Genomic DNA, 6000 nt, shown 5'->3' with positions numbered 1-6000 from the left:
GGAGGGACACCCCAGGCTCACAGGACATCCTGCAGATGGCAGCCACCTGTGTATCCTAAGAAGAAGCAGCCCACAGCCCTCCACTGTGGAAAGGACAGGTGGACTTGGAAATCCCATGGAGGAGCACATGTCAGCAAGAAAACCAACCAGGGACACCTGACTGTAGGGACCCCAGGGCCCTGGGAGTTCCCAGCTCCATGCCACAGGCCCTCACCTGGGCCTCACACTCACTCTGGTGATAGGACCTGAACTGGCACTGGCTCTCCAGACAGGCCCAGGTGAGAAGCTGCACCACATAAAGACAGAAGGTCCTCTGCTCAGCAGTGCTCTCCTGAGGGACCTGGGCCCAGCTGGACCCCAGGGGAAGCTCACTGAGGGGGTCTGACACCTGCCACCACCTGCAGTTTGTCCTTCAGGCCCAGCCTCTTCTCCTAACATAGTACCTAAAACTCTGCTCCTCAGCTTTGCATCCCTGAAGCAGGTACCTGAGACCATCAGCACATAAACAGGATCTTCATTATGGATGAAGACATTAAAGCTCCAGTCCATGCTCAGCTGAGTCCTTTGCATTTACACCTTTCCTGGATGTGCCAGGGGCAATGCAGAGAGACCCCTGTGGGGAAATCACTCTCCATGAGGGATCTGCCAATGAGGGGGTCTGCCAATCCCCTTGTGTGGCATGTCCTCAGTGATTGACATAAATTCCCCTAGTCCACATGTCTCAAGGGATCCTTCATTCCTAACAATGGGGGCTACAGAACAACCTTATCACATGTTATTTGGGGACGACAATGATGCACACTAGTCCTTCTCTCCCTAAACAAAAAGCTTTCGCATTCACCTCATAATACAGAACACATTCAGTCCGCATCCTTGAGACCCTAAAGGCATAAATATTTCAGCTGAATTCAGAAGTCCAGTGCAAAGATCCAGAAGGTTCAGGAAAACTTGACTGTGTGCCTTAAAATCAAAGAGGGGTCACACACTCCTAAGCTCTATGGCAGGAGTGAATATTCCCATTTCAAAAGGAAAAGACAGAGACATTGAAGGGGACTGAAGCCCAGCAACACTAACATTAAACCCACCGCTCCAATTCTGTCCTCAGAGTCACCGTAGGGGGAGAAGGGTGAGGGCTCTGGGCAGCCCCAGCACACAGTCCAGCTGGACATAGTCCTCAGGTCTCCCTCTCAGTGAGCTTGGCCTACAGCCTGCCACCTCCTGGGCAAGTGCTGCTCACTGCTGGCTCCTCAGCTCCTAGGGTCTCCTCAGCAGCCCTGGCCTCATCTCACAGCCCCATGCATCACCTGCCAGGGCTGCCAGCAGGGGCTCTGACCCCTGACCCCCATCTGACCTCCCAGCCCTTCCTTTCAGTATTCATGTAAGCCTCCCTGACCCTGGAGCTCTCACAGTCTGCCCCCTGCAAAGCCAGCATGGTGTGGCTGAGGACAAGGTCACCCTCAGCAGGGAGCAGGTCCTGGCCTCCCTTGAACCAGGGCTGGGAACCTCTGAGCCCCTTGATGGCTGAACAGGGGAAACCATGCCCTGGGCAGTCCTGGGTCAGGAGCCCAGAGCTCTCTCCCACAGGCCCTGCCCTGGAGGGTCTTTCAGATCTTCATCTCTGCCTCTGAGCTGGGGAAGCTGGGCCTTGTTGATCCCTGGGATCCTGAAACACCCTCCATCCTCTGGGTGCAAAGCCCTGGGCTGCTCCCAGTGGAGCTGCTGGCCTCACCCTCCCAGCTCAGCCCACTCAGTGACCAAGACTGAACACAGCTGCTCACCATGGAGAGTGTGCTCAGCTGGGTTTTCCTGGTGGCTGTTTTCAAAGGTAATGAATGGAGAACAGAGATCCTGAGTGTGTGAGTGGACAGGAGTGAGAGGGAGAGTGGATGAGTGACAGTGTCCTGACCAGGCTGCCTCTGTGTTTGCAGGTGTCCAGTGTGAGGTGCAGCTGGTGGAGTCTGGGGGAGGCCTGGTGCAGCCTGGGGGTTCCCTGCGACTCTCCTATGCAGCCTCTGGATTCACCTTCAGTAGCTATAGGATGAGCTGGGTCCGCCAGGCTCCAGGGAAGGGGCTGGAGGGATCTCATTTGTTAGTACTGATGGCAGTAACACTTACTATTCCAACTCTGTCAAGGGCTGATTCACAATCTCCAGTGACAACTCCAAGAACACACTGTACCTGCAACTGAGAAGTCTCAGAGTCTAGGACACAGCCACCTATTACTGTGCCAAACACATGGTGAAAAGACCTCAGTGTGAGGCCAGACACAAACCTCTCTGCAGGGTGCCCAGGGTCAGAAGGGGGAGCTCAGCACACAGGGAGCCCAGAATCAGCCCAGGTGCAGGTGCAGAGGGAGGTTGAGAGCTGGTTTCCTGCATCTGGGTTCCTCTCTATGAACCAGCTTCCCAGGGAGCCACCTGGACTTCTTGTCTGTGCTAACATTTGGTTAGTCTGAAATTATGAATCCTGGTTTTTTTATGTAGATTTTCTTTGTAATATGAGTGTATCATAGTTATCCTTATTATTGCTTTTCCATTAACGTATTGATAGACATCCATTCAGTATCAAAGCAATTCCTCCCTGTGGTCACTGTGCCGTGTGCAAGACTGAGGTCCAGTCCTGACTCCACCATGAAGGCGACTCTCAGAACTTGACAGTTGAGTCAGGTCCCACCTCGGGCCTCTCTGCAGCATGGACGTCCTGGTGTGGAACAGGGGGCCCCACTGGCTGAGGCCTCTGTCCACTCACTGCCCTCCCAGGGCCTGTTCATGCTGTGACATTTGTGCAGCTGAGTCAGAGCAGAGCAGTGGTTAGAGTCTTCTCCACACTCACTGCTCTCTCAATGCCTGTGAGCTCCCGTCCTCTCCAGGTTGTGAAAAGGTGGTGGGTGTGGTGAAGGACTTCCCAGATATGAAGCATCTGGACCTTTCTCTCCAGTGGACTCTGCTGCTGGATGAAGGTCAGTGCTGGCTGAGGGGTCTCCCACATCACTGCACTCACAGGCCTCTCTCCACCATGGATCCTGTGGTGCTGAGCAGGTGTGGGATTTGCTAAAACCCTCCCCACATTCACTGCATGGGAAAGGCTGGTCTCCAGTGTGAACACTTAGGTGTGCAATGTGATTGGCATTTCTTCTGCAGACTTTCCACATTCACTACACCTGGGTGTCCTGTCCAGTGGGATCTATCTGGGGTGTGAAAGGCTGGACTGATGGTGAGCAGCTGCCCACATGCTCCATTCCTGGGGCCTTTCCCCTGTGAGAGGCCCCTGCACTCTCAGTGCTCCCTGGAGGCTGCCCTCTGGTGAGTCCCCTGGTCCCTGAACACACTTGAGCTGGCTGAACATCCTTCCCACCTCCCTGCTCTCCAGGCCTCTCCCACAGGTGGTTCTGCAGCTGCTCAAGGCTGGGGCCCCGTCCTCCTCTTTTAAGTGTTGCTCCCCTGGGCACAGCATGGGGTGCTGAGGGTTCCCACTTAGCTCTCCTCCTGGGGTGCCTCTGCCCAGATGGAGCCTCCACAGCCTCTGCTCTGTGCCAACAGCCCTTCACCATCCACAGGGTGTTCTGCAGCCTCAGAGCCCAGGCCAGGTCCTTCCCACAGCTGATGACCTCAGACTCTCTCCCTGCTGGTGCTGTCACAGCAGCCACCACAGGCATCTGGTCTCTGTGAGGGCACAAAGTCCTGCTCAGTGCTGCCCTCCTGCCCTGGCCACCTCAGCAGAGCCAGCTCTCCCCTGGCCACTCTTAGAAGAGTCTAAAATCCCTGATTTCCACCTTACCCCTGACTGACCAGATGAGGACATTAAGTAACTCCTGTTTAGTTATGTGCTCTGGGAGAGAGGGAGAGAGACTGGGGGAGAGAAAGTAGGAGGTGACCCCAGGCCCAGAGTCCCTGTGGTGCAGCTGTGCAGGCACAGACACAGGCAGACCTCAGACGTCCTCTGAGAACTTGAGAAACTCAGGGATCCCAGGGTGTGAGCAGCTTCATCATGAGGGGTTTATTTTTTTAATTGCTTTTATTTTTTAAATACATGACAACAGAATGCATCACAATTATTATTACACACATAGAACACAATTTTTCCTATCTCTGGTTGTGTATAATGTATGGTCACAACAATTCCTGTCTTCATACATGTACTTTGTATAGTGATGCACATCACATTCCACAATTATTTCTAACCCCCTGCCCCCTTCCTTCCCCTCCCACCCCTCTGCCCTATCTAGAGTTCATCTATTCCTCCCATGCTCCTTCTCCCAATCCCACTATGAGTCAGTCAACTTATATCAGAGAAAACCTTCACCATTTATTTTTGGGGGATTGGCTAACTTCACTTAGCATTATCTTCTTCAGCTGCATCCATTTATCTGAAAATGCCATGATTTTATTCTCTTTTATTGCCGAGTAATATTCCATTGTGTATATATGCCACATTTTTAATCCATTCATCAACTGAAAGGCACTTAGTTTGGCTCCACTGTTTAGCTATTATGAATTGTGCAGCTACAAACATTCATGTGGCTGTGTCCCTGTAGTATGCTGATTTTAGGTCCTTTGGGGATAGACCAAAGAGGGATAGTGAGGTCAAAGGGTGGTCCCATTCCCAGCTTTCCAAGGAATCTCCATACTGCTTTCCATATTGGCTGCACCAATTTGCAGTCCCACCAGCAAGGTATGAGTGTGCCTTTTCCCCACATCCTATCACGAGGGGGTTTAAGCAGGAGTGCTGCATAACACAGTGACCCCACTGACCCTGGGGAACAAGGATGTGAGCTGTCCATTGAACATGCTGTCCCCAGCACCTACAAGAGCCCCACAACCAACCATCCAGAACCTTCCTGTGTGGCTGACAGAGCAGAGTAAAGGCCCTCAGGAGGCCACCCCCTGTGTCCCCCCTCTGCATTGCCTTGCACTTCTGCAGGGAACACCCTCTCTGTGTGGTGCTGCCACCCCTGACCACTGGGCCTCCCCATTGCTGGATGGCTGGCAGGAGGAGGACCAGGAGGAAGGAGCCCCCAGTTTCCCCCACCCCAGCCTACAGTGCCTCTGAGCAGCAGGAGACAAACACCTCTCTAGGAAGGGTGGGGTCCTGCTCTGGGCTCCCCACTATATCCTCGTCTTCAGTCTCAGTCTGAAAGCCCAGCCCTGACTGAGCAGCCCTGTCTCCTCCTCATGGGGCCTTCATTGTAGCCGTGACACTGCTCCTTGGCCTGGTGACAGCACCCTGTGTGAATGCCCAGGGATTTCAGGAGCAGGGTGTGGGCATGCAGTTCTGGTGTGATTGACTGAAAGTGAGGCTGCTCTTCCCTCATGTCCCCACCCAGGTGTAGATCCAGAAGGTGGGGCCAGGCCTGGTGAAGCCCCTGCCCACCCTGTCCCTCACCTGTGCTGACTCTGATTCTCTCTACCCAGCCATGGTGTGAGCTGGACCCACCAGGCTTCAGGGAGGGGCCTGGAGTGGGTTAGAGGGATGGATGGTTGTGGGACAGATCCCATTCCACACGTGGTCCTGAGTACCTGCTGGTCCTCAGTGCTCCTTGATGGAGTTGGGCACATGCTGGTCCCTTCCCCCAGGTGTCCTTGGCCTACTGCAGCTGCAGGGGTTGGGACCTGCCTGGTAGATGGTCAGATTCACCAGGGACACTTCCAAGACCCAGGTTTCATTAGCACTCAACAGGGTGAAACCTGAGGATATGGCTGTGTGTTCCAGTGGGAGACTCCAATAAGGCTGAGGAATTTAAATTCTGTGTGACCCCTTCTCCTTATTTGCTGTACACACAGAGGAGGAGCCACACCTGAGTGTTTGAAGCAGCATCACAGGAACATGGAACAGAACCTGAAGCTTGTCCTGCTGCAGACATGTACAACAAGAGTGCCCCAGCTCTGGAGGCCACATCAGACCCCCTCAGCCCTGGGAGCCAGGTCAAACTCCAGTTCAAAGCTGTTGTATTTTTGCAGTTGACTATGGGCATGATATTCCTGTGAAGGCAATTCCCACCCA

This window comes from Spermophilus citellus (assembly GCF_964194105.1).
Source record: "Spermophilus citellus genome assembly, chromosome: 4".
NCBI classification, from domain to species: Eukaryota; Metazoa; Chordata; class Mammalia; order Rodentia; family Sciuridae; genus Spermophilus; species Spermophilus citellus.
This window is presented reverse-complemented; position numbering follows the sequence as displayed.